The following is a 25,313-nucleotide window of genomic DNA, read 5'->3' as shown; positions in this document are numbered from 1 at the left end:
ACTTGCATTTCCCACAAGATACCTGCAAATAACCGCAGCAAATCAGTGACAATGTCATGCAACAGAAAAATCTGTGAAAGACCATCTGCCGTCATCCGATGGTAGGGCTGTGACCATCACTGTTTCCAACAGAAGCCTTCCAAGGCTGTGTGGCAGCTTATCTGCAGTCAGTATCATGCAACAGAGCTGTGGCCCCCACAGTTTTCAACAGCAGCCTCCAAGGTACTGTGGCAACTCAGCAGCACACACTATCAAGCAAAAAGCAGTAACTATCATTTTCCAACAGTGGACCTCTCGATTTTGTGGCAGCTCAGCAGCAGTCAGTGTCATGCAACAGAGATGTAACTACCACTGTTTCCAACAGCAGATCTCCCTTGGCTTCGTGGCGGCTCAGCAATAGCCACTGTCATCCAACAGACCTGTGAACACCACTGTTTCAAACAGCAGACTTTCCAAGGCTGTATGGCAACTCAGTATCAGTCATTGTCATAGCAGCTCACAGCAGTCACTCTCATGCAACAGAGATATACCACCACTGTTTCCAGCACCAAACCTCCCAAGGCTCTGCAGCAGCTCAGCAGCAATCACTGCCAGTGCAGCCCAGCAGCAGTCACTGACATGCAACTGAGCTGTGACCACCACTGTTTGCAATAGCAGAACTCTCAAGGCGCTGTGACAGCTCAGCAGTGGTGGCTCTCCTGCAAAAGAGCTCTGACCACCACTGTTTCTAGCAGCAGACCATCTAAGACTCTGTGACAGCTCAGCAGCAGTCACTGCCATGCAACAAGCTATGACCACAACTGTTTACAACATCATACCTCTCAAGGCTCTGAGACAGCTCAGCAGACGTCACTGCCATGCAACAGAGCTCTGACCACCACTGTTTCCAGCAGCAGACCTCTTAAGGCTCTGTGACAGCTCAGCACAAGTCACTGCCCCAGCAGCAGTCACTGCCATGAAACAGAGCTGCATCCACCACCCTTTGCAACCGCCGATAAGTGCCTGTGTGGCAGCTACAACACTGTCTAGAGCCATGCCGCCCGTTTCCAATAGCTGACCTAAGGCTGGCTGTGTGTTAGAGGACTGGCAGCCGCCGGAGCCACAGAGATGAGGAACTGTGACCAATGCTGCCTAATTACAGATCCGTGAGACACCGACGTCCACCGTCCCTCAGTTGTAGACAAATATCTCACAAGATGGAAGTGCCCAAGCTGCCCACAGCCTCCTAGAGTGCCCACACATCCTCATCTGCTCTGCTCACCATTACCTTCTCTCCTCTCACTGCAGAGCTTCCATGCTGCCGGAAGTGCATCACTCCAACAAACTTCTCCGACGGGAAACACTCACCGATAAGTGGAGAGCGACGAAGGACTAGCTGGAGCAGCCGCCATCTTGGGTCAGGACGCTCGTCAATAAGGACGGGGAGGGGGCTGCGCAAAGCAAAGGGGCTCTAACACAGCATAGGGCCCTCCAGAAGAGCCCCTGCAAAAAGAATACAGAGTGGTAGAACCAGCACAGGGCCCCCAACACTTGTGGAGTGTTGGGGCCACCAACTATCTCTCCCCGTCCCCGCCGGGGAACCAATACCTCCAGCCCCAAGATGGCCGCCAGCAGCTCTCGAGGGGCTTCAAGGTCCCGCCCACAAACAAGGAAGTGGTGCCTTCTTCTGCTTCGGTTAACCCCTTCGCTGCCAGGCCTTTTCCCCCTCCTGTGCCGAGCCTTTTTTTGGCTATTTGGAGCAGTTCGCGCTTAGGCCCTCATAACTTTTTGTCCACATAAGCTAACCAAGCCAAATTTGCGTCCTTTTTTCCCAACATCCTAGGGATTCTAGAGGTACCCAGACTTTGTGGGTTCCCCAGAAGGAGGCCAAGAAATTAGCCAAAAAACAGTGAAAATTTCGTTTTTTTCAAAAAAATTGGAAAAATGGGCTGCAGAAGAAGGCTTGTGGTTTTTTCCCTGAAAAGGGCATCAACAAAGGGTTTGTGGTGCTAAAATCACCAGCTTCCCAGCTTTCAGGAACAGGCAGACTTGAATCAGAAAACCCAATTTTTCAACACAATTTTGGCATTTTACTGGGACACACCCCATTTTTACGATTTTTTGTGCTTTCAGCCTCCTTCCAGTCAGTGACAGAAATGGGCATGAAACCAACGCTGGATCCCAGAAACCGCAACATTTCTGAAAAGTAGACAAAATTCTGAATTCAGCAAGGGGTAATTTGTGTAGATCCTACAAGGGTTTCCTACAGAAAATAACAACTGAAAAAGAAAAATATTGAAATTGAGGTGAAAAAAACATCAATTTTTCTCTACGTTTTACTCTGTAACTTTTTCCTGCAATGTCAGATTTTCGAAAGCAATATACCGTTACGTCTGCTGGACTCTTCTAGTTGTGGGGATATATAGGGCTTGTAGGTTCATCAAGAACACGAGGAACCCAGAGCCAATAAATGACCTGCACCCTGCAGTGCGTTTTCATTCTATACCGGGTATACAGCAATTCATTTGCTGAAATATAAAGAGTAAAAAATAGCTATCAAGAAAACCTTTGTATTTCCAAAATGGGCACAAGATAAGGTGTTGAGAAGCAGTGGTTATTTGCACATCTCTGAATTCCGGGGTGCCCATACTAGCATGTGAATTACAGGGCATTTCTCAAATAGACGTCTTTTTTACACACTGTCTTACATTTGGAAGGGAAAAATGTAGAGAAAGACAAGGGGCAATAACACTTGTTTTGCTATTCTATGTTCCCCCAAGTCTCCCGATAAAAATGATACCTCACTTGTGTGGGTAGGCCTAGCGCCCGCGACAGGAAACGCCCCAAAGCGCAACGTGGACACAGCCAAATTTTTGAAGGAAAACAGAGGTGTTTTTTGCAAAGTGCCTACCTGTAGATTTTGGCCTGTAGCTCAGCCGCCACCTAGGGAAACCTACCAAACCTGTGCATTTCTGAAAACTAGAGACCTAGGGGAATCCAAGATGGGGTGACTTGTGTGGCTCGGACCAGGTTCTGTTACCCAGAATCCATTGCAAACCTCAAAATTTGGCTAAAAAAACACATGTTCCTCACATTTCTGTGGCAGAAAGTTCTGGAATCTGAGAGGAGCCACAAATTTCCTTCCACCCAGCGTTCCCCCACGTCTCCCGATAAAAATGATACCTCACTTGTGTGGGTAGGCCTAGCGCCTGCGACAGGAAACGCCCCAAAGCGCAACGTGGACACAGTCAAATTTTTGAAGGAAAACAGAGGTGTTTTTTGCAAAGTGCCTACCTGTAGAGTTTGGCCTGTAGCTCAGCCGCCACCTAGGGAAACCTACCAAACCTGTGCATTTCTGAAAACTAGAGACCTAGGGGAATCCAAGATGGGGTGACTTGTGTGGCTCGGACCAGGTTCTGTTACCCAGAATCCTTTGCAAACCTTTAAAATTTGGCTAAAAAAACACATGTTCCTCACATTTCTGTGGCAGAAAGTTCTGGAATCTGAGAGGAGCCACAAATTTCCTTCCACCCAGCGTTCCACCACGTCTCCCGATAAAAATGATACCTCACTTGTGTGGGTAGGCCTAGCGCCCGCGTCAGGAAACGCCCCAAAGCGCAACGTGGACACAGTCAAATGTTTGAAGGAAAACAGAGGTGTTTTTTGCAAAGTGCCTACCTGTAGAGTTTGGCCTGTAGCTCAGCCGCCACCTAGGGAAACCTACCAAACCTGTGCATTTCTGAAAACTAGAGACCTAGGGGAATCCAAGATGGGGTGACTTGTGTGGCTCGGACCAGGTTCTGTTACCCAGAATCCTTTGCAAACCTTTAAAATTTGGCTAAAAAAACACATGTTCCTCACATTTCTGTGGCAGAAAGTTCTGGAATCTGAGAGGAGCCACAAATTTCCTTCCACCCAGCGTTCCACCACGTCTCCCGATAAAAATGATACCTCACTTGTGTGGGTAGGCCTAGCGCCCGCGACAGGAAACGCCCCAAAGCGCAACGTGGACACAGCCAAATGTTTGAAGGAAAACAGAGGTGTTTTTTGCAAAGTGCCTACCTGTAGATTTTGGCCTGTAGCTCAGCCGCCACCTAGGGAAACCTACCAAACCTGTGCATTTCTGAAAACTAGAGACCTAGGGGAATCCAAGATGGGGTGACTTGTGTGGCTCGGACCAGGTTCTGTTACCCAGAATCCTTTGCAAACCTTTAAAATTTGGCTAAAAAAACACATGTTCCTCACATTTCTGTGGCAGAAAGTTCTGGAATCTGAGAGGAGCCACAAATTTCCTTCCACCCAGCGTTCCCCCACGTCTCCCGATAAAAATGATACCTCACTTGTGTGGGTAGGCCTAGCGCCCGCGACAGGAAACGCCCCAAAGCGCAACGTGGACACAGCCAAATGTTTGAAGGAAAACAGAGGTGTTTTTTGCAAAGTGCCTACCTGTAGATTTTGGCCTGTAGCTCAGCCGCCACCTAGGAAAACCTACCAAACCTGTGCATTTCTGAAAACTAGAGACCTAGGGGAATCCAAGATGGGGTGACTTGTGTGGCTCGGACCAGGTTCTGTTACCCAGAATCCTTTGCAAACCTCAACATTTGGCTAAAAAAACACATATTCCTCACATTTCTGTGGCAGAAAGTTCTGGAATCTGAGAGGAGCCACAAATTTCCTTCCACCCAGCGTTCGCCCACGTCTCCCGATAAAAATGATACCTCACTTGTGTGGGTAGGCCTAGCGCCCGGATCAGGAAACGGCCCAAAACACAACGTGGACACATCACATTTTTTCATAGAAAACAGTGCCTACCTGTGGATTTTGGCCTCTAGCTCAGCCGGCACCTGGGGAAACCTAGCAAACCAGTGCATTTCTGAAAACTAGAGACCTAGGGGAATCCAAGATGGGGTGACTTGTGTGGCTCGGACCAGGTTCTGTTATCCAGAATCCATTGCAAACCTCAAAATTTGGCTAAAAAAACACATGTTCCTCACATTTCTGTGGCAGAAAGTTCTGGAATCTGAGAGGAGCCACAAATTTCCTTCCACCCAGCGTTCCCCCACGTCTCCCGATAAAAATGATACCTCACTTGTGTGGGTAGGCCTAGCGCCCGCGACAGGAAACGCCCCAAAGCGCAACGTGGACACAGCCAAATTTTTGAAGGAAAACAGAGGTGTTTTTTGCAAAGTGCCTACCTGTAGATTTTGGCCTGTAGCTCAGCCGCCACCTAGGGAAACCTACCAAACCTATGCATTTCCGAAAACTAGAGACCTAGGGGAATCCAAGATGGGGTGACTTGTGTGGCTTGGACCAGGTTCTGTTACCCAGAATCCTTTGCAAACCTCAAAAAATTTGGCTAAAAAAACACATGTTCCTCACATTTCTGTGGCAGAAAGTTCTGGAATCTGAGAGGAGCCACAAATTTCCTTCCACCCAGCGTTCCCCCACGTCTCCCGATAAAAATGATACCTCACTTGTGTGGGTAGGCCTAGCGCCCGCGACAGGAAACGCCCCAAAGCGCAACGTGGACACAGCCAAATTTTTGAAGGAAAACAGAGGTGTTTTTTGCAAAGTGCCTACCTGTAGAGTTTGGCCTGTAGCTCAGCCGCCACCTAGGGAAACCTACCAAACCTGTGCATTTCTGAAAACTAGAGACCTAGGGGAATCCAAGATGGGGTGACTTGTGTGGCTCGGACCAGGTTCTGTTACCCAGAATCCTTTGCAAACCTTTAAAATTTGGCTAAAAAAACACATGTTCCTCACATTTCTGTGGCAGAAAGTTCTGGAATCTGAGAGGAGCCACAAATTTCCTTCCACCCAGCGTTCCCCCACGTCTCCCGATAAAAATGATACCTCACTTGTGTGGGTAGGCCTAGCGCCCGCGACAGGAAACGCCCCAAAGCGCAACGTGGACACAGCCAAATGTTTGAAGGAAAACAGAGGTGTTTTTTGCAAAGTGCCTACCTGTAGATTTTGGCCTGTAGCTCAGCCGCCACCTAGGGAAACCTACCAAACCTGTGCATTTCTGAAAACTAGAGACCTAGGGGAATCCAAGATGGGGTGACTTGTGTGGCTCGGACCAGGTTCTGTTACCCAGAATCCTTTGCAAACCTTTAAAATTTGGCTAAAAAAACACGTGTTCCTCACATTTCTGTGGCAGAAAGTTCTGGAATCTGAGAGGAGCCACAAATTTCCTTCCACCCAGCGTTCCCCCACGTCTCCCGATAAAAATGGTACCTCACTTGTGTGGGTAGGCCTAGCGCCTGCGACAGGAAACGCACCAAAGCGCAACGTGGACACAGCCAAATGTTTGAAGGAAAACAGAGGTGTTTTTTGCAAAGTGCCTACCTGTAGATTTTGGCCTGTAGCTCAGCCGCCACCTAGGGAAACCTACCAAACCTGTGCATTTCTGAAAACTAGAGACCTAGGGGAATCCAAGATGGGGGTGACTTGTGTGGCTCGGACCAGGTTCTGTTACCCAGAATCCTTTGCAAACCATAAAATTTGGCTAAAAAAAACACATGTTCCTCACATTTCTGTGGCAGAAAGTTCTGGAATCTGAGAGGAGACCCAAATTTCCTTTCACCCAGCGTTCCCCCACGTCTCTCGATAAAAATGATACCTCACTTGTGTGGGTAGGTCTAGCGCCCGCGACAGGAAACGCCCCAAAGCGCAACGTGGACACAGCCAAATTTTTGAAGGAAAACAGAGGTGTTTTTTGCAAAGTGCCTAGCTGTAGATTTTGGCCTGTAGCTCAGCCGCCACCTGGGGAAACCTACCAAACCTGTGCATTTCTGAAAACTAGAGACCTAGGGGAATCCAAGATGGGGTGACTTGTGTGGCTCGGACCAGGTTCTGTTACCCAGAATCCTTTGCAAACCTCAAAATTTGGCAAAAAAAACACATGTTCCTCACATTTCTGTGGCAGAAAGTTCTGGAATCTGAGAGGAGCCACAAATTTCCTTCCACCAAGCGTTCCCCCACGTCTCCCGATTCAAATGATACCTCACTTGTGGAAACGCCCCAAAGCGCAACGTGGACACAGCCAAATGTTTGAAGGAAAACAGAGGTGTTTTTTGCAAAGTGCCTACCTATAGATTTTGGCCTGTAGCTCAGCCGCCACCTAGGGAAACCTACCAAACCTGTGCATTTCTGAAAACTAGAGACCTAGGGGAATCCAAGATGGGGTGACTTGTGTGGCTCGGACCAGGTTCTGTTACCCAGAATCCTTTGCAAACCTCAAAATTTGGCTAAAAAAACACATGTTCCTCACATTTCTGTGGCAGAAAGTTCTGGAATCTGAGAGGAGCCACAAATTTCCTTCTACCCAGCGTTCCCCCACGTCTCCCGATAAAAATGATACCTCACTTGTGTGGGTAGGCCTAGCGCCCGCGACAGGAAACGCCCCAAAGCGCATCGTGGACACAGCCAAATTTTTGAAGGAAAACTGAGGTGTTTTTTGCAAAGTGCCTACCTGTAGATTTTGGCCTGTAGCTCAGCCGCCACCTAGTGAAACCTACCAAACCTGTGCATTTCTGAAAACTAGAGACCTAGGGGAATCCAAGATGGGGTGACTTGTGTGGCTCGGACCAGGTTCTGTTACCCAGAATCCATTGCAAACCTCAAAATTTGGCTAAAAAAACACATGTTCCTCACATTTCTGTGGCAGAAAGTTCTGGAATCTGAGAGGAGCCATAAATTTCCTTCCACCCAGCGTTCCCCCACGTCTCCCGATAAAAATGATACCTCACTTGTGTGGGTAGGCCTAGCGCCCGCGACAGGAAACGCCCCAAAGCGCAACGTGGACACAGCCAAATGTTTGAAGGAAAACAGAGGTGTTTTTTGCAAAGTGCCTACCTGTAGATTTTGGCCTGTAGCTCAGCCGCCACCTAGGGAAACCTACCAAACCTGTGCATTTCTGAAAACTAGAGACCTAGGGGAATCTAAGATGGGGTGACTTGTGTGGCTCGGACCAGGTTCTGTTACCCAGAATCCTTTGCAAACCTCAAAATTTGGCTAAAAAAACACATGTTCCTCACATTTTCTGTGGCAGAAAGTGCAGGAATCTGAGAGGAGCCACAAATATCCTTCCACCCAGCGTTCCCCCACGTCTCCCGATAAAAATGATACCTCACTTGTGTGGGTAGGCCTAGCGCCCGCGACAGGAAACGCCCCAAAGCGCAACGTGGACACAGCCACATTTTTGAAGGACAACAGAGGTGTTTTTTGCAAATTGCCTACCTGTAGATTTTGGCCCGTAGCTCAGCCGCCACCTAGTGAAACCTACCAAACCTGTGCATTTCTGAAAACTTCAGACCTAGGGGAATCCAAGATGGGGTGACTTGTGTGGCTCGGACCAGGTTCTGTTACCCAGAATCCTACGCAAACCTCAAAATATGGCTAAAAAAAACACATGTTCCTCACATTTCTGTGGCAGAAAGTTCTGAAATCTGAGAGGAGCCACAAATTTCCTTCCACCCAGCGTTCCCCCACGTCTCCCGATAAAAATGATACCTCACTTGTGTGGGTAGGCCTAGCGCCCGCGACAGGAAACGGCCCAAAACACAACGTGGACACATCACATTTTTTCATAGAAAACAGTGCCTACCTGTGGATTTTGGCCTCTAGCTCAGCCGGCACCTGGGGAAACCTAGCAAACCAGCGCATTTTTGAAAACTAGAGACCTAGGGGAATCCAAGATGGGGTGATTTGCGGGGCTCTGACCAGGTTCTGTTACCCAGAATCCTTTGCAAACATCAAAATTTGGCCAAAAAACACTTTTTCCTCTCATTTCGGTGACAGAAAGTTCTGGAATCTGAGAGGAGCCACAAATTTCCTTCCACCCAGCGTTCCCCTAAGTCTCTCCATAAAAATGGTACCTCACTTGTGTGGGTAGGCCTAGCGCCCACGAAAGGAAATGGCCCAAAACACAACGTGGACACAACATATTTTTTCACAGAAAACAGAGGTGTTTTTTGCAAAGTGCCTACCTGTGGATTTTGGCCTCTAGCTCAGTCGGCCCCAGGGGGGGGGGGGAATGCCCTAAAATAAATTTGACCCCCCACCCCCCCAGCCCAGGAGCGACCCTTGCCTACGGGGTCGCTCCCCCTGCGTGACATTGGCGCCAAACAACAAATCCCCGGTGCCTAGTGGTTTCTGCCCCCTTGGGGGCAGATTGACCTAAAATCGACCAATCTGCCCCCAAGGGGGGCAGAAATGCTCTAAATACAGTTTGCCCCCCAGGGCAGCGACCCTTGTCTGATGGGTCCCTCTCCATCTCTAAAAAAACAAACAAACAAAAAAAAAAACACACAAAAAAAATTTGCCCTGGCGCCTACAGGTTTCTGCCCCCAGGGGGGGGCATAAATGGCCTAAAATAAATTTGCATCCCCAACCCCCACCCCCCCACCACGAGCGACCCTTGCCTACGGGGTCGCTCCCCCTGCGTGACATTGGCGCCAAAAAACAAATCCCCGGTGCCTAGTGGTTTCTGCCCCCTTGGGGGCAGATTGACCTAAAATCGACCAATCTGCCCCCAAGGGGGGCAGAAATGGTCTAAACACAGTTTGCCCCTTGGGGAGCGACCCTTGTCTGATGGGTCGCTCCCCATCTCTAAAAAACAAACAAACCAAAAAAAAAACACAAAAAAAAATGCCCTGGCTCCTACAGGTTTCTGCCTCCCCTGGGGGCAGATCGGCCTAATAATAGGCCGATCTGCCCCCAGGGGGGGCAGAAATGGCCTAAAATTAATTTGCCCCCCCAACCCGCACCCCCCCCCCTCGGAGCGAACCTTGTCTACGGGGTCGCTCCCCTTGCGAGACATTGGCGCCAAAAAACAAATCCCCGGTGCCTAGTGGTTTCTGCCCCCTTGGGGACAGATTGACCTAAAATCGACCAATCTGCCCCCAAGGGGGGCAGAAATGGTCTAAATACAGTTTGCCCCCCAGGGGAGCGACCCTTGTCTGATGGGTCGCTCCCCATCTCTAAAAAAACAAACAAACAAAAAAAAATATATATATTTTTTTGCCCTGGCGCCTACAGGTTTCTGCCCCCAGGGGGGGCAGAAATGGCTTAAAATAAATTTGCCCCCCGAACCCCCACCCCCCCCCCCCGGAGCGACCCTTGCCTATGGGGTCGCTCCCCCTGCGTGACATTGGCGCCAAAAAACAAATCCCCGGTGCCTAGTGGTTTCTGCCCCCTTGCGGCAGATTGACCTAAAATTGACCAATCCAATCTGCCCCCAAGGGGGCAGAAATGGTCTAAATACAATTTGCCCCCCAGGGGAGCGACCCTTGCCTGATGGGTCGTTCCCCATCTCTAAAAAAAAACAAACAAACAAAAAAAAAAAACACAACAAAAAAATTGGCCCTGGCGCCTAGAGGTTTCTGCCCCCCCTGGGGGTAGATCGGCCTAATACCAATAGGCCGGTCTGCCCCCAGGGGGGGCAGAGATGGCCTAAAATAATTTTATCCCCCCCTATCCCCCCCCCCCCCCGGGGAGCGACCCTTGCCTACAAGGTCTCTCCCCTTGCGTGACGGCGCAAAAAAAAGATCCCTGGTGCCTAGTGGTTTCTGCCCCCCTTGGGGGCAGATTGACCTAAAATTGGCCGATCTGCCCCCAAAGCGGGCAGAAATGGCCTAAATACATTTTGCCCCTCCAGGGGAGCGACCCTTGTCCAAGGGGTCGCTCCCCATCTGTAAAACAAAAAAACAAAAAAATCCCTGGTGCCTTGTGGTTTCTGCCCCCCTTGGGGGCAGATCAGCCGAATCAAAATAGGCTGATCTACCCCCCAGGGGGGCAGAAATGGTCTAAAATAACCCCCCCCCCACCCAGGGAGCGACCCTTGCCTAAGGGGTCGCTCCCCTTGTGTGAAATTCATGCAAAAAAAAAAAACTCCCTGGTGTCTAATGGTTTCTGCCTCCCTTGGGGGCAGATTGGCCTCATCAAAATAGGCCAATCTGCCCCCAAGGGGGGCAGAAATGACCTAAATATAATTTGCCCCCTAGGGGAGCGACCCTTGCCTAAGGGGTCGCTCCCCACCTAAAAAAAAAAAGAAAACATAACAAAAAGAAATGATCCCTGGTGCCTAGAGGTTTCTGCCCCCCCTGGGGGCAGATCGGCATAACAATAGGCCGATCTGCCCCCAGGGGGGGCAGAAAAGGCCTTCCCAAAAAAATGCCCCCCCTGGGAGTGACCCTTGCCCAAGGGGTCGCTCCCGTTGCGTGAAATTTGCGCAAAAAAGAAAACTCCCTGGTGTCTAATAGTTTCTGCCCCCCTTGGGGGCAGATTGGCCTCATCAAAATAGGCCAATCTGCCCCCAAGGGGGGCAGAAATGGCCTAAATATATATTGCCCCGTAGGGGAGCGACCCTTGCCTAAGGGATTGCTCCCCACCTAAAAAAAAAAGAAAACATCACCAAAAAAAAAAAAAAAAGCTCCCTGATGCCTAGAGGTTTCTGCCCCCCCTGGGGGCAGATCGGCCTAATAATAGGCCAATCTGCCACCGGGGGGGGGCAGAAAAGGCCTTCCTAAAAAAATGCCCCCCCTGGGAGCGACCCTTGCCCAAGGGGTCGCTCCCTTTTGACAGTTTCATTGAAAAAAAAAAAAATCCCTGGTGTCTAGTGGGGTTTCAAAAGCCGGATTGCAAGCAATCCGGCAGTTGAAACCCTCTGAGAGACTTCAAAGGGAAGGAAATACATTTCCTTCCCTTTGAAGCCTCTCGGGGCCTCCCCCATGGGATTGAAAGAGAAATGCAGAAGCAGGGGAGACCCTGTGACTAATCAGCGCGCGCTCACGCGCTGACGTCACAGGGGGTGGGAGGGGAAGGGCTTTCCCTTCCATCCCTGACTTGGGGGGGTGGGGGGAAACCCCACAGAGGGAGCGCTAGCGCTCCCTCTGGGCTCTGTGCACAGGACGTAATGGTTACGTCCTGGGCACAGCAGCACTGTGCCTCAGGACGTAACCATTACGTCCTGGGCACAGAAGGGGTTAACAAAGATGGTAGCGTTGCGCGGCACCTTTAGAGTAGCCAACTTTTCATTGCTATTTGACAGTAACCTGCACATGTGGCTATTATTCTGTACAATTAAAGGGCCACGAGTCGTGCAAATGATTGTTTTATGGTTCTTGAAAGGTCATTGGGAGGTGCTTGTAGTCTTACATACTGTGAACGTAGCTGCCAAGGTTTGAGATGGCTTTATGTGTGATGCTTTTCATAGTTTCAGTGTGGTTATGAGTGACATTCAACGTCCATATGTGTGTCACTTAAGAGTGACACTGTCTCACCAGTAAAATTAAGCAACTAAGTCCATGGAATCAGATGCCAGAAGTTACACCCATTGGAGCAACGAGAAACTAAGAAGATCTTGAAACTGCAGCGAAGCACCTGAAACGGAAGGCCACTAATCTCCCCTTTTCATGTGTTTAGTAGCACTTTTCATACCAGTGTATGATGTCAGAGCACTTTATATAATACATTATACAGGAAGAACCTATCATGCATCTGTAAGTCAGTTTATAGGAAATGTTATAAAAGGCAGTGAGGATTACACATTGTAGGAATCACGTCATTCATACTAGTAGGCAGTATATTTTAAGTGTGTTTGGTCCAGAGAAGCACAAACTGTGGATTTAAAACGTATTACTACAGTGGTTGATAAAAAGAATGTATTTCTACCAAACTAACCATTTTAGCAATATTAGGATAGTGAAAGACATTGGGGGAAGGGGGATATATGCTGTAACCTATCCACACGGTTTGAATGCAGCTCCTTGATGGCAGTTCATATGTAAATGTGTTATATTAGGATTGTCACTTATGAACTGCACAGTAACAAAAGGATCTCTGTGGCAAAAGCAGTAACCAACTGAGCTAGCCACATAAAATGCAGTTTAGTTATCTGCCTGGCACACGTTCTTTGCAGCAGGCACATGAACCATCTTTGCTACTGTGGGAAGCTGGCCTGGTTTGTAGTGGGTACAAGAGGCACATACACCTTATACCAGGTCCAGTCATCCACCTTAGTGAAATGTAGGCAGTGTTCTAGCAGCTTAGGCTGTCTAGGGGTAGCTGAAGCAGAGCAGCCAAGGCTGAACTAGGAGACATGCAGAGCTCTTGCAATACCACTATAGTCACACAGTACGTTTACACAATAAAAGACAATACTCATTGTTACCAAAAATAAATGTACTTTATTTTAGTGACACAAGGCCAAAAATATCTTAGAGGTAATACTCCTAATGGAGGTATGTATTATACACAATATATACACTAGTAACCAAAATCAGGTAAGTAAACAGTCATAGAATAGTGCAAACAGTGAAAAACACAATAGATTGCAATGGGCCTGGGGGCAACACAAACCATAAACTAAAAAAGTGGAATGCGAATGTCAGATTCCCCCTTAGGCAAGTGTAGTGTGTAGAGGGGCCCTGGGAGTGTAAGATAACACCAAAGGTAAGTACAATACCCCACTCCAGAGCCCAGGAAAACAGGAGTAAAGTACAGCAAGTTTCCTCAGGACACGCTAGAAGTTGTGGTAAAAGATTATGCAAGAACCAAGCAAGACTGCAAGAAACCAACAATGGATTCCTAGACCTGAAGACCTGTGGAGAGAGGAGACCAAGTCCAGAAGTCGATGAAGAGTCCAGGAAGAACAGGAGCCCCAGCAAACCTGGATGAAGGTGCAAAAGTGGATTCTCCTGTTAGAAGAAAAAAACTGAAATGCACCCAAGAAGAAATCTGCAGGTTCCTGCTTGGTGCAAGAGATGTCCCATGCCGAGTCACTGGATGCAGGCTGTTTGCATTGCTAAATTCCACCAACAAGGCTTGGTTCATTCAAGAACGAGTTTGGCGTCAAAAATGCACTGCCAGGACCCAGGAGGAACCTGGGGGGTCTCAACTCTGACTGAGGAGACAGAGGGGAGCTCTCAGCACTTCAGAGAGCCATCAGAAGACCAGGCACCACACAGAGGATCCCAGGACACGGGGACAAAGGAGTTGCAAAGTTCAGTAAAGAGATATACGCGAGGATCCTAAAAGATCACTTCCAAAGGGACGTCCACTCAAGAGTGAACCGAATGAATTCATGCACTAAATGATGTCGTATTGTAGCGGGAAAAATAGAGTTGGTATAAACTACCGGGATACAGACAATGTATTGCAAGATAATTTCTGCTGCAAAAGCTGACTGAAGATGTAAGAAACACGAACTGTACCTCAGTACAATGCACATGCTAAATCCAAGATGTGAGGATACAAATAAATGGATAGAAGTTCAATCAATCAATCTATCAATCAGGGATTTGTAGAGCGCGGCTATTCACCCCTGAGGGTCTCAAGGCGCTGGGGGAGGACAAGGTGGGGGAGGAGGATCAGTCAAAGAGCCAGGTCTTGAGGTAATTCCTGAACTGAGACAGGTTGGGAGATTGCCTGAGGTGGATGGGGAGGGTGTTCCAGGTCCTGGCAGCGAGTTGGGAGAAGGATCTTCCTCCGGCTGTGTTCATCTGTTCAGACCACATTCAGATAGGATCCTGTCAAACTGGTCGCAAAACTTTTTTCAGTTTTATCGGTTTCAGTTTTATACAAGTGTCAGTAGCACTATCTGGGTGGAGGAAGGGGGGGTTGGGTAGTGCTAGTTGCTAAAAAAAACAGCAACACAGGAAAGGCACCACCCCCAGATTCACTTGACTGGCTCTACTCTTACTGCTACGAGAAGGATGGAACTGCAGGCCACATGAAATGGTACCTCCTCTGAGGCAGCCAGGGTCAGTCGCAGCTGTTTACAAATCAGTGCAGTCAGCTGAGCCCCACCCTCAGCGACAGTTGCCGCCCGAGCTGAGAGCAGGCTGCTAATGTTAAAAATCACTGTTCACACAGAGACCTGACTGCACGCTGCTGTTAAGGCAGATTCTCTCTGATGCTCGCGATCACTCACCTAGTCTACCTCACTGTGTGTTGATGGTGTAAAGATGCTACAAAATGCGTGACTAATGCATTTTAGTGCAATGATGTGGACTACCACACTAAAATGCGTCTAACGCCTGATGTGTAGTTCTTGGCAGGACTGTGTAAAGTCCATCAGACCTGCCAAGTGTCGCATCGTCCCCAGCCTGGGTACCCACCAATGACTACGCCACACAGGGAGCTGTAAATCATGCGTCTTTATTCCTCTGCATGTTCCTGTGAACTCCCACATTCTAAACCAAGCTTTCAGCGCATTCTATTCTAGCGATTACATCACACTGATACGGAGTCCCCTGGGAGCCAGAAAAGTTCTGTTCTAAATCATGCAAGACACTACACCTCCCCCTCTGTTAAATAAAAAACAATTTTTTAAAATAAAATAAAACACACACACACATATATATATGTAGATATTTATGAATTCAATTGCAGAAAAAATGCTGCCCACTGATCTGATAATTTCAGTCTTTATTCACACCAACAAACACCAACACGTTTCAGCTCCGAAAAGTCTTGGTCACGTTTGGTGAGTCCCTTGCTAATATTTATTAAACACTGCATCCCCTTCTGCCCACAATGAGGCGTTCTGGGACATGTAGTCAAACAACTAAAAAGTGAAAAATTGAGAAATATTGTACAAATAATATTGTTCATAAAATGGTTAAATAAAAGTAAAAGTTTTGTATATTCATTAATAAGCTGCATAGACTTTTGGATAAGTATGCGTTATATACATTGTGGATTGCATTTGAAAAACGCCAAAATCATGGTAATCTAATGGCTCAGTGCCATATCATATGAATGTAAAATGGGGCTAAATGCCACGTGAATGTTAATTGATAGTACATTCTTCAAAGTTGAAACACGGTGGTCTTTGTTGGCGTGAATAAAGACTGTTAATTTTTCAGGAGATCGGTGTGCAGCAGTTTTTCTACAATTGGATTTCTATTCTGAGGGGGACTGGTCTACCCCCTACCGCTAACACTGGCAGATGAGTGCACCGCATTGAACTACCTGACCAATTCCTTCACAGTGTGACCGATTGCTGTACACATTGTGAAGCAGTCGGTCAGGTAGTTCAATGCGGTGCACTCATCTGCTAGTGCGAGTAGTAGGGGGTAGACCAGTCCCCCTCAGAATAGAAATCCAATCTCTATAGTTGTAATATAATAGAAACATGTACAACTATAGCGATCTAGTCGCTGGAAGCTGCAAGCTGTCATCTTCAGTGTCAGAGATTGCCTAGGATAGTAAAGAATCAGCAGTCAGAGAGACTTCAGAGTCAGTCTTTCTTTCACCATTTTGAATTGAAGACCGATGAAGCACAGGCCTGAAGTGAGAAGAGTCTCTGGTAATAGACTTCCAAGGGCTTTGGGCAGTCACCATGTGTCCCTTGGTACACACTACTCGGAAAGGTTCAGCATCATAAGGAGCATCAGATTTTCTTTCAATCACCAAATCTCATTTTCTAAAGATGTATTTTGCATGTCATCTCTTGTCTGCATTAGTTTTCTTTTTCTGCTTGTTAACCAAGTGCCTTGTATGAATCAGGTTTTCACTTTTATCTCTCTGGGTGGTCCATTGAGGTAACTTGGTTGTCATTGCTCTCCCGAGCATAAAAGTAGCAGGACTTTCACCTGTGGTTGAGTGGGGGGGGTCAAACGATAAGCACTTAGAATAGAATTCAAGACTGATTTCAAATTGAGCTTGGCAAGACTTGCATGCTGTAATACCTTCTTTATTGTACCAATAAAACGGTCAACAAGTCCATTGGCCTCTGGCCATAAAGGTGTACCCTTTTGATGATTTATGTTTAGATGCTCCAGTAATTCTTTACATTCTTTACTGTTAAAGGGTAGGCAATTATCCGAATTCACAACATCTGGAATGCCTCAGGTTGCAAAGATGCCATCTAGTTTTTCAATGACTCATTTGTGAGCCGTGGATGAGAGAACAACTAAAGGAAAACACAAGTATGCATCCACAGTGACCATTAGATGATGTCCATAATCAAGGTGACCAAAGAAATCAATGGCTATTCTCTCCCATGCATGTCTAGGAAGTCCTTTAAAAAAAAAAATATGTTGTATCGTCATATCACCATAGCTGCTGCAATTACAGGTGACATAACATGTGCCGACCCCACACTTGTGGCCGACCCCACACCTGATGCAATAACAGTGTCGCTAGCCACTGCAAGCTGGATTAAGCAACCCACTCATCGTGGATGCTTTGGTAAAATCACATGACTGCTATCGATCCGGCTCCAAAACAACACTCCAACTTAGATAGTCAGCCCAGATTCCCTGTGCCCCAGGAGGGGAACTCCCCATGTCCATCCTGCATGTCCACTGCAGAGCCTTAAATCAGTCCTCCAGCTGGTGGTTCATCTAGACTGGCCAGTGCATGCAGATCTCACATCTGGCCAGGAGCACCAGATAAAACAGAAGGAACCTTTGCGGCCTTCCTAATAGGCGATGCGTCTCCGCATCCACACCCAGAAACACCAATACCAGACTCAACTCAATTTGACATCCCAAAACGTCAGCTATGATTTTGCCCACTATATTCCAATATCCACTAATTGAAGGACAAGAGGCAAACATGCTTATCGTTAGCTTCCAGCAGATCCCATCATCTGCAGCTTGGAGTAGGAGGCTGTGCAAAGTTTGCTATCCTCTAGGGAATCCAGTATAGTCTACTGATTGTGAGAAAAAAATGGTTTCTCTTAAACTTAACTGTGGAATACAGCAATCACAAGGATGCTGTCCATAAAAGTGAAACGCACTGGGTCCTGCAGCAAACCATCCATACTGCAGCTTGTGCTGCCTGAGCTTTATCCTCAGCATCCAGAAGTTTCCAGTACCATATTGATACCGCCTTATTTAAAGGCCGTGTGTCCTGCATAAGCGGTTCCACTTATCAATCTCCACTAAACTCCTGCCTGACACTTGCAAACCAGGAGGAATACTTCAGGTATTTAAATCTGGATTGGGACCCACCCATGTTCCCCTTCAGTTCTTCCCAGAGGGCCATCCCTTGCACAGTAGTTAGGTCCCCCCAGCTTGTTAACCCAGCCCTCCTCAAGGGAAGACTCAACGCCCCTAATAGACACTCTTGGGTGCCTGGGGAATCCCACACAGGGGAAAAGTCTGAATAGTAACTGATTCCCAAGGTCTTCCTTTCTCTATACCATAGCCTAAGAGCTGCCGTCAGGACTTTCAGACTGGCCTTTTTAAAAACGTTAGGGCCCTGACTTTTTACAGAAAACCTGTGGCTCCTATCCCATGGTCATTTCAGGGAGAATTCTCACCCCAAGTTGAACCATCCAGTGTTCCCAGCAGTATCCTACAATTCTTAAACTGAAAAGCCATCTAATATAAGGTTAGGTCCTGGAGAGCCAACCCCCCTCCCTTCAGCCTCCTTCTCAGTTTTTCCAGGAGAGCCTGGAACCGCCACTGCCCCATATAAAACTTATTATTTTCCCTTGTATCTTAACAATATATTTTTGTGGGAACTCAAGTGGGATGCAATAAAAAGGTAAGTCAACTTAGGAAGAATTGAGATTTAATTCAAATTTACCCTACCATAAATTGTGAGTGGCAGACTTTTTCATCTGAGAAGGAGCTGATCTATCTCCTTAATCACTCTACCTAAATTATGTACAGGGACTGCTCCTACCAATTTGACTATTGTAATACCCCCATCACTGTTAAGTGAGTTTCCTACTGGATCATTACATGAGCTCCACTCTCCTCAAGATACCAAAGTACCAATCTTATGCTCCCCCTCGACCTAAGGCCACTTCATTGAAAAATGTATCTCTTTACAAACCCCCATTACTGATAGTGGATTTCCAACCCTTACTATGGTTTGTACATGTGCTGAGAACAAAGACAGCAACAGCTAGGTGATTCTAAGGACTATTGTTTTTATTTTTTCCCCCCATTGCTCCCCAACCAGTGCTCCTTCCCAGCTCCCCCTTGAGGAATCCTCCCTCTAATGATTGGCATTACCAATGCCTATGGGCAACCCCCGATGGAATTAATACATGTGAGACTATGTGCTTCATGAATCCCCTGCAATGCGAGTCCCCACCCCATTGCCACGCAACACCCATGCCTCTTTCAAGAGGCTGCTCGTGGTGACCAGAGTATAAAAGGATAGAACATCCGGGCCTCAAGCTTTAGTGTGTTTCTTATAGAATCTATCAATGCGTCAACATTTTCCGGGGCCCGATGTTTGTACATCTAGTTATTCCACATGATGCGCAGCTTCGCTTGAAATATTAATTGTGCCTTTGCCCCCAATTTATTATGCTCTTCCATCCAGCTGACTGCAGCTGGTCAATAGTTTTAAAGACATCCACCCCGATGGAAAAGGACCAATCTTTAAACGAGAAAGTTCTGCTCTTCAGGGTGGCCCCCATGATGGCTTCCTTTACTGCATAGGAAAGAAGGTTTACTAAAATCTTCCTGGGTTTTGGGAGGTTCAGGTTTCTTTTAAAGGGGTCCCTATGCGCTCTCTGAATCTCTTGCTTTACATTTCTATGTGGCCTATCTTTGAGGAGAGTGTCCTGTAATAGCACTATAATGAAAGCCTTAATATTGGTACCTTCATCCATCTCTGAAATGTTCAAGATCCTGAGATTGTTCCACCTGGCAGATTTTCAACCCTTTCCAAGTCCTCCCTCAGACCCTGGTTCTGCTTGGATAACTGAGTGATTACTATTGCATTCTGCTGGATGTCTTGCTTAATATGGGGCGACTTCCTCCTCCAATACATTGGTTCATGCAGCCACTTTGATCATTTTCAGAGATAGTGCCAAGCAGGAGGCTTGAATTCCAGATTGATTAGCTTCCGAAACCTCAGACCTCAATTTCGTCTCAGCCCTCAAGCTCTGTAACGTGGCTGTTAAAGAGTCCTCCTATATCTATTTGGTCCCGCCCAGAATGCTCTGCCTCTCTCACCCCCAGAATCTGGGGGAGGAACATTCTGCTGTTGGGGACCCAAGGTCATCACTTCTAATAGCACCCCCTCTTCTGGCCCTTCTGTAAGAGCTAGCACCTCAAATCTGTGCCTAGTTGTTATCTGTGGGAGGATACTGAATAGCTTTATTCATGACCATGTCTGGATCCTCCGCCACAACGCATGCCTCTGTGCTTCTCAGTATGACCCTCTCTTGGAAGGGGGTGAGGAGCTGGATTACTCCTGTTCGCACTTCAGTTTCTCCCACAGGGACATCCTCAGTTTGTGGGTTTGAGGCTACTGCGGCCTCACTTTGAAAAAATAATTCAAGGAAGGTATAACTTTGCTATGGACAGCAGTACCTTTCTTACCCCTGTGTAATGCTATGTGTATTTAACCACCTACTCCATCTTGACCATTAAGTCCATTTTGTGCCCTGCTTCAGTTGCAGTCACGGCAGCGCAGGGTTTTTCCACACAAAGCTTGTTTTCCACACCGAACGTGTTTTTGCTTTTCTTACCAGAACAGGGTCATACCGCGCTGAAACATATTGTGGTGGATGCGGATGAGATACAAGTGCACAAGGCTGAAAATGATTTCATAAGCAGAAGGTACAGCTCTGTCTCCAGAATGCCCATTGGGGCCTGGCCAGTTCTTTTGGTGTTTTTGACACATACCAAGTACAGCCAGCGTTTGATTTCATAACAGAGGGGGTGGTGTTCTAGAATGCTCTCCTAGCTTGTTTAAGGTATAAAAGACGGGGAGACTTGGCCTAAAGCAGAAACTCACCTGTGGAGCAGACGCGCTTTCTGGGATATATTGATCCCCTGTGGTTTCCTGCATTGGCCGTTTGAGGGTTCCCCGGTCTGTTGTGCTGGCGAGAATGATGGATTTAACCCCCATGGTGGTACATTTAAATTTTGGATTATTTAGCATATATATAAATATCAGGCCTCCTTGTCAGCAGCTTGTCTCTCAATATGTTTCTCAGCTCTGGCAGCCCTCAACACTCACACCAGACTAAGGGCCTCATTACGACCCTGGTGGACTAATGACTGCCAGGGTCGCAGTGGCAAAACGCTAAATTACGACTGTGGCGCTAGGGCCACAGTCGGACCGCCAGCACCGCCAGATGGCCTGGCGGTGCTCGCGGTCCCAATCAACCAGGGCAGCGCTGCAAGCAGCACTGCCCTGGGGATTACGACCCCCTTCTCTGACAGCGATTTCATGAAGTGTGGCTGGCAGAGACGGGGACCCCAGGAAGTCCTGTAGCAATATTCACTGTCTGCAGACAGTGAACATTGCAATGGGTGATGATGCACCCTACGCACTACAGCATTCCCACTGGCTCTATTACAAGGCAGAGACAATGCTGTAGGCTGTTTAACGCTGAGCCAACAGGCGGATCTGAGTTTCTGCGCGCTGACCCAGTAGGAAACTCGTAATGAGCCCGGCAGGGAGGCTGCCACACTGGCGGCAACCTACCCGTCGGGACTTCGGCAGACGGGCGTTTCTATCCACTGAAGTCATAATGAGACCCTAAGAGTTTATCTCAGCATTTATCATCTGAATGAATCGGACAAGGATCCATCAATAACTCTAAGCAACGTGGCTTCTTCATCGTTAAATTCATTAAACTTACAGTGTTTCAAAACTATGTTGTCTTTCCACATATTCGTCGATTGTTTCACCAACTTTTTGACATTCTTGACTGAAAATGTATCAAACTTGAGATTCAATGCATTCTTAATCTGAAGGTATGTGACTATTTCGTCAGTTCTTGGCATTTTCTTTATGACTCTTTTACACCACCACCAGCATGATTTTTTAGATATTTGATAATCTTTCTTTTATCAATCTCTTCAGGTGCATCAATGAAATTTTTAAATATCTCTATCCAGGCAGTACATTTGTCGCCAATATTTTGCTTTTTTGCGGTGTCGAGAGGTGGTGGTGGTTTCAGGAAGATGGCAGTATTGTAACTGTTCCTTGGAGTGGCTGACACTGAGGGTGGAGCTCTGTCAGACGCTGCCAGCTGTCCCTTGCTGCTACTGTCACTAAAGAGACTGGCCCACATCCTGGAGTGCCCAGCTTAATTTACCAAGCAAATCATTGCAGATAAACAGAGTAGACTAAACAGTTTTGTCTGGGTTTAAAAGATGCATGACTTTTCCCTGAAAAAATAAGATCTCAGTTGAAAGGAGAATTAGCATTCCTGGATAAGTATGTGCACATGGGCTATGCAATTAAAAAGTATTAGGCAAAAAATTGCAAGCAGATAGAGTATTTGATAAGCATTCCTTTTAGCACCACATAATGTAGAGGGTTTCATTTTTAACTAAATATTCTGTACAATTTCTTTCAAGCAAGTTATAGTATAGACTTTACAGACCTTCTCAAGGATATGTTGTGATATTAGAATGGCAGTTGGAATTCCCTACTCATGGTAATGATCATCTCTGGGGCACGGGCTGAGGTTAGTCAATAGTGCAGGTGGTCACTGGGAGTGTGGTATCCTGTTGAAAGCCCCATTGCTTGGTTTTACTGGTGATGAAGTGTCACTCAAAGTGTCTTAGATTTGGAAGGAACAATGTCACTCCAAAGTACACTGAAAGCATAGTAAAGTCCTGCTTTTTGCCCTGGTCACCCCCAAACGTTTTGGACAGATACTGGTGGTTACTAGCTCTTAGCTGTGCCCTGGGTACTGCTTACCAGTCCCAAGGCCAGTGTGCTCTGTGTAAAGTGGATATGCAAATTAGGCTAATTATAATTGGCAGTATCAACCTACCTATAAGTCCCTAGTATATGGTAGGGCATGTAGGTTTAGGAACCCCAGCATAGGTAGTACACCCATAGGTGCACTGCTGAGGTGCCCAGTGTCATTTTAAATGCAGGCCTGCTTTGCTGGCTGCTTTAAACTAAAGTTAAATGCAAATTCGACTTTGGAATTAAAAGTACTTCCAAAGTCTTGAACTACCTTATTTTTTTACATATAAGTCACCCCTAATGTGTGTCCTAATTGCCCCTAGGGTTGGGTACCATGTAGCTATAAGCAGGGACCTTATACAAATTGTTTTATAAGCCCTGGTGAGATAAAATAGCCAAATTTGCTTTTCCCTCACTGTAGTGAATGGCCTCCATAGGCTAAAATGGGGAGACTTTATTTTAATTAACAAAGTCCCCATAAGCGACAGATACCTTGAATTTGGTATCAAATTAATTGTTATAATAAATCCCACAACTTGCCATTGTTGGATTTAATATAACTAGTTCAGGTAAAGAGTTTTAAAACTCTATCTGAAAGTTGCCAACTCCATCTCTGTATTGCCCTTCTCTGGTTGGCCAGCCTCTGGCATCCTGACCAGGCTGCCTTGATGAGGTGTGAAGTGGCCTGGACTGAACACAAAGGATGTGCCGGGTGAGGACATCTGCCTCAGCAGATGGTGAAACAGGATGGGGGAGAGCAGCCAAACTGGTCATCAAAGGCAGGGAAGGACATTTAGAGCAGCTCAGGACCACCCCCATTTCCTGCAACCCCAGACAATTAGGTGCCCTCTTGATTAGATTAGAAGAGAGCATGAGAGGGGTGTGTTTATAATTTTTAGCCACGCCAGTGTGTGGGTTCAGCCAGATCTAACCTTCAAAAATCAGTTTCAGCCATGTTGGATTTTGAAGAATGTTTCTCCCTGGGATTGATTTTTGCCACGCTGCTCAGGAAGTGGTCATCCAAAGGGGAAGTGGATTGCCTGTGATTGGACAGTCAGCCCCCCCCTGCTTTTCATCCCAGGAGCAAGGATAAATATGGCAGAGCTGCACCCACACCTCAGATCCCTACAAGGAAGCACATCAAAAGAAGGACTGCCCTGCTGGACCCCCTGACCTGTGCCTGGACACGGCACTCCGAAGGACTGCACCACCTGCACTCTTGGGCTTCACCACTAAAAAGACTTTGCCTGGCTTCAATTGTTTCAAGGAGGGACTCCCTGCTTGCTACAGGTGAAAAATAGCTGACCAGAGCCCCCTGCATCAAATCCTGAAGAAACTGACCAGCTGAGTACTGTCCAGTGGTCAGTTTGGAGTTTGATCAAGGTGCATTCTGGGAGTTGGAATCCTAACCCTCTAGGAGCAACTCAGAGCTTCTGTAACCTTAGGGTCAGAATGGGACTCCTAAAGGACCTTCACAGACCTTCTGGAAGAAGACCAGAAGTTTGAAGAGCTTTTGGAAAAAAGCTCCATAAAGGGACCGACCCGGCATCAAGAGTAAAGCTGGCTTACGTCGACCACGACCCGGCCTGACTTGCAGGTTCATCCCACTGAAAAGCCCCGGCGCCCCAGACTTCCAGGATTTCACCGGGGGCTCCTGGAAAGGCAATCTGAAGACGTTGACTCATAATCGGCCTGCTGTGGAGGGTCGTCTGACGTCGGAGAGAGAAAGCTCCAAAAAAGTGACTAAGTCTGAAGGTAAAAAGTTGACCGGGACTTCCCGCGCAACATATCCGAGGAGAGCTCCAGGGACTTTGGATAAAGATTCAGCTTTGTCCCAGACAAAAAAATCGTCTAAGTCCGAACGTAAAAATCTTCTCCGAGGCCTCCTGTGACGCGTATCCGAAGAGTGCTCCAGGAAGGTTGGATTGGATTGGTGACTTCGTCTGGCTGAAGAAAATATTCAAGAAAAAACAAAGTCCTAAGGTAAACCTTTGACCGAGGCTCCCCCCCTTGCTGTAGCCGAGCAGAGCTGCATCGCGGTCTGCCTGAAACTTTGGTTTTGCCCCAGTCAAGGTGCGACCAGATGACCAATCGGCGCTTTTTGTTTCTGTGCGCTAGAAAACATTAATTCTTTACAAATTCATATCTCTGGTTCCTCTTATCCGATTTGTTCGTTTGGTGTCAAATTAAAGAAAAATATATTTCCTATTTTTATAAATTGGTTTTGAATTTTTAAACCGTTTCCTGTGTGCTATTTTGTTACTGTGTTGTGATACTTGAATGCTTTAAATACCTTGGCCCTCATTATGAGTTTGGCAGGTGGCGGAGGCTGCCCGCCAAACTTATTCGCACAGAAGACCGCCACTCCGGTCTTCTGCCCGCCGGCCCAGTGGGGAACAGGGCCTTAACATAGACGCCAGCTCATAATTGACCCGGCGGCAATGTGGCGGTGCGTCGGGTGCGACAGCACCCATCGCGCTTTTCATTGCTCATAATTTGGGCAGTGAAAAGCGTGAAGGGCCTGTCAGTGGGGGCCCATGCACTGCCCATGGCAAGTGCAGGGGCCCCCATGCGGCCCCTAGCACCCCCTTTCCGCCAGCCTTTGCATGGCAAGGCTACCACCATGCAAAGGCTGGTGGAAAGGGAACTCGTATTCCCCAGGGCAGGGCTGCAAGCAGCGCTGCCCTGGTGGATTG

General features: G+C 47.4%; 1 protein-coding gene across 2 annotated transcripts in view; it reads right to left on the bottom strand.

Moving 5' to 3' along the window:
• The window catches only part of REXO4 (REX4 homolog, 3'-5' exonuclease), a 40,423-nt gene extending 38,954 nt beyond the window's left edge, over positions 1-1,469 (bottom strand). The window contains exon 1 of one of the 2 annotated variants that reach the window (XM_069241800.1): positions 1,348-1,469. The gene's annotated coding sequence lies outside the window, so the exon portion shown is untranslated. Of the gene's footprint in view, positions 1-1,267 lie in introns of both variants that reach the window. The other variant, XM_069241798.1, reaches the window with a different exon arrangement.
• Positions 1,470-25,313: the final 23,844 nt, after the last annotated feature.

Source organism: Pleurodeles waltl, chromosome 6 (genome assembly GCF_031143425.1).
Source record: "Pleurodeles waltl isolate 20211129_DDA chromosome 6, aPleWal1.hap1.20221129, whole genome shotgun sequence".
Classification (NCBI taxonomy): Eukaryota; Metazoa; Chordata; class Amphibia; order Caudata; family Salamandridae; genus Pleurodeles; species Pleurodeles waltl.
This window is presented reverse-complemented; position numbering and strand designations above follow the sequence as displayed.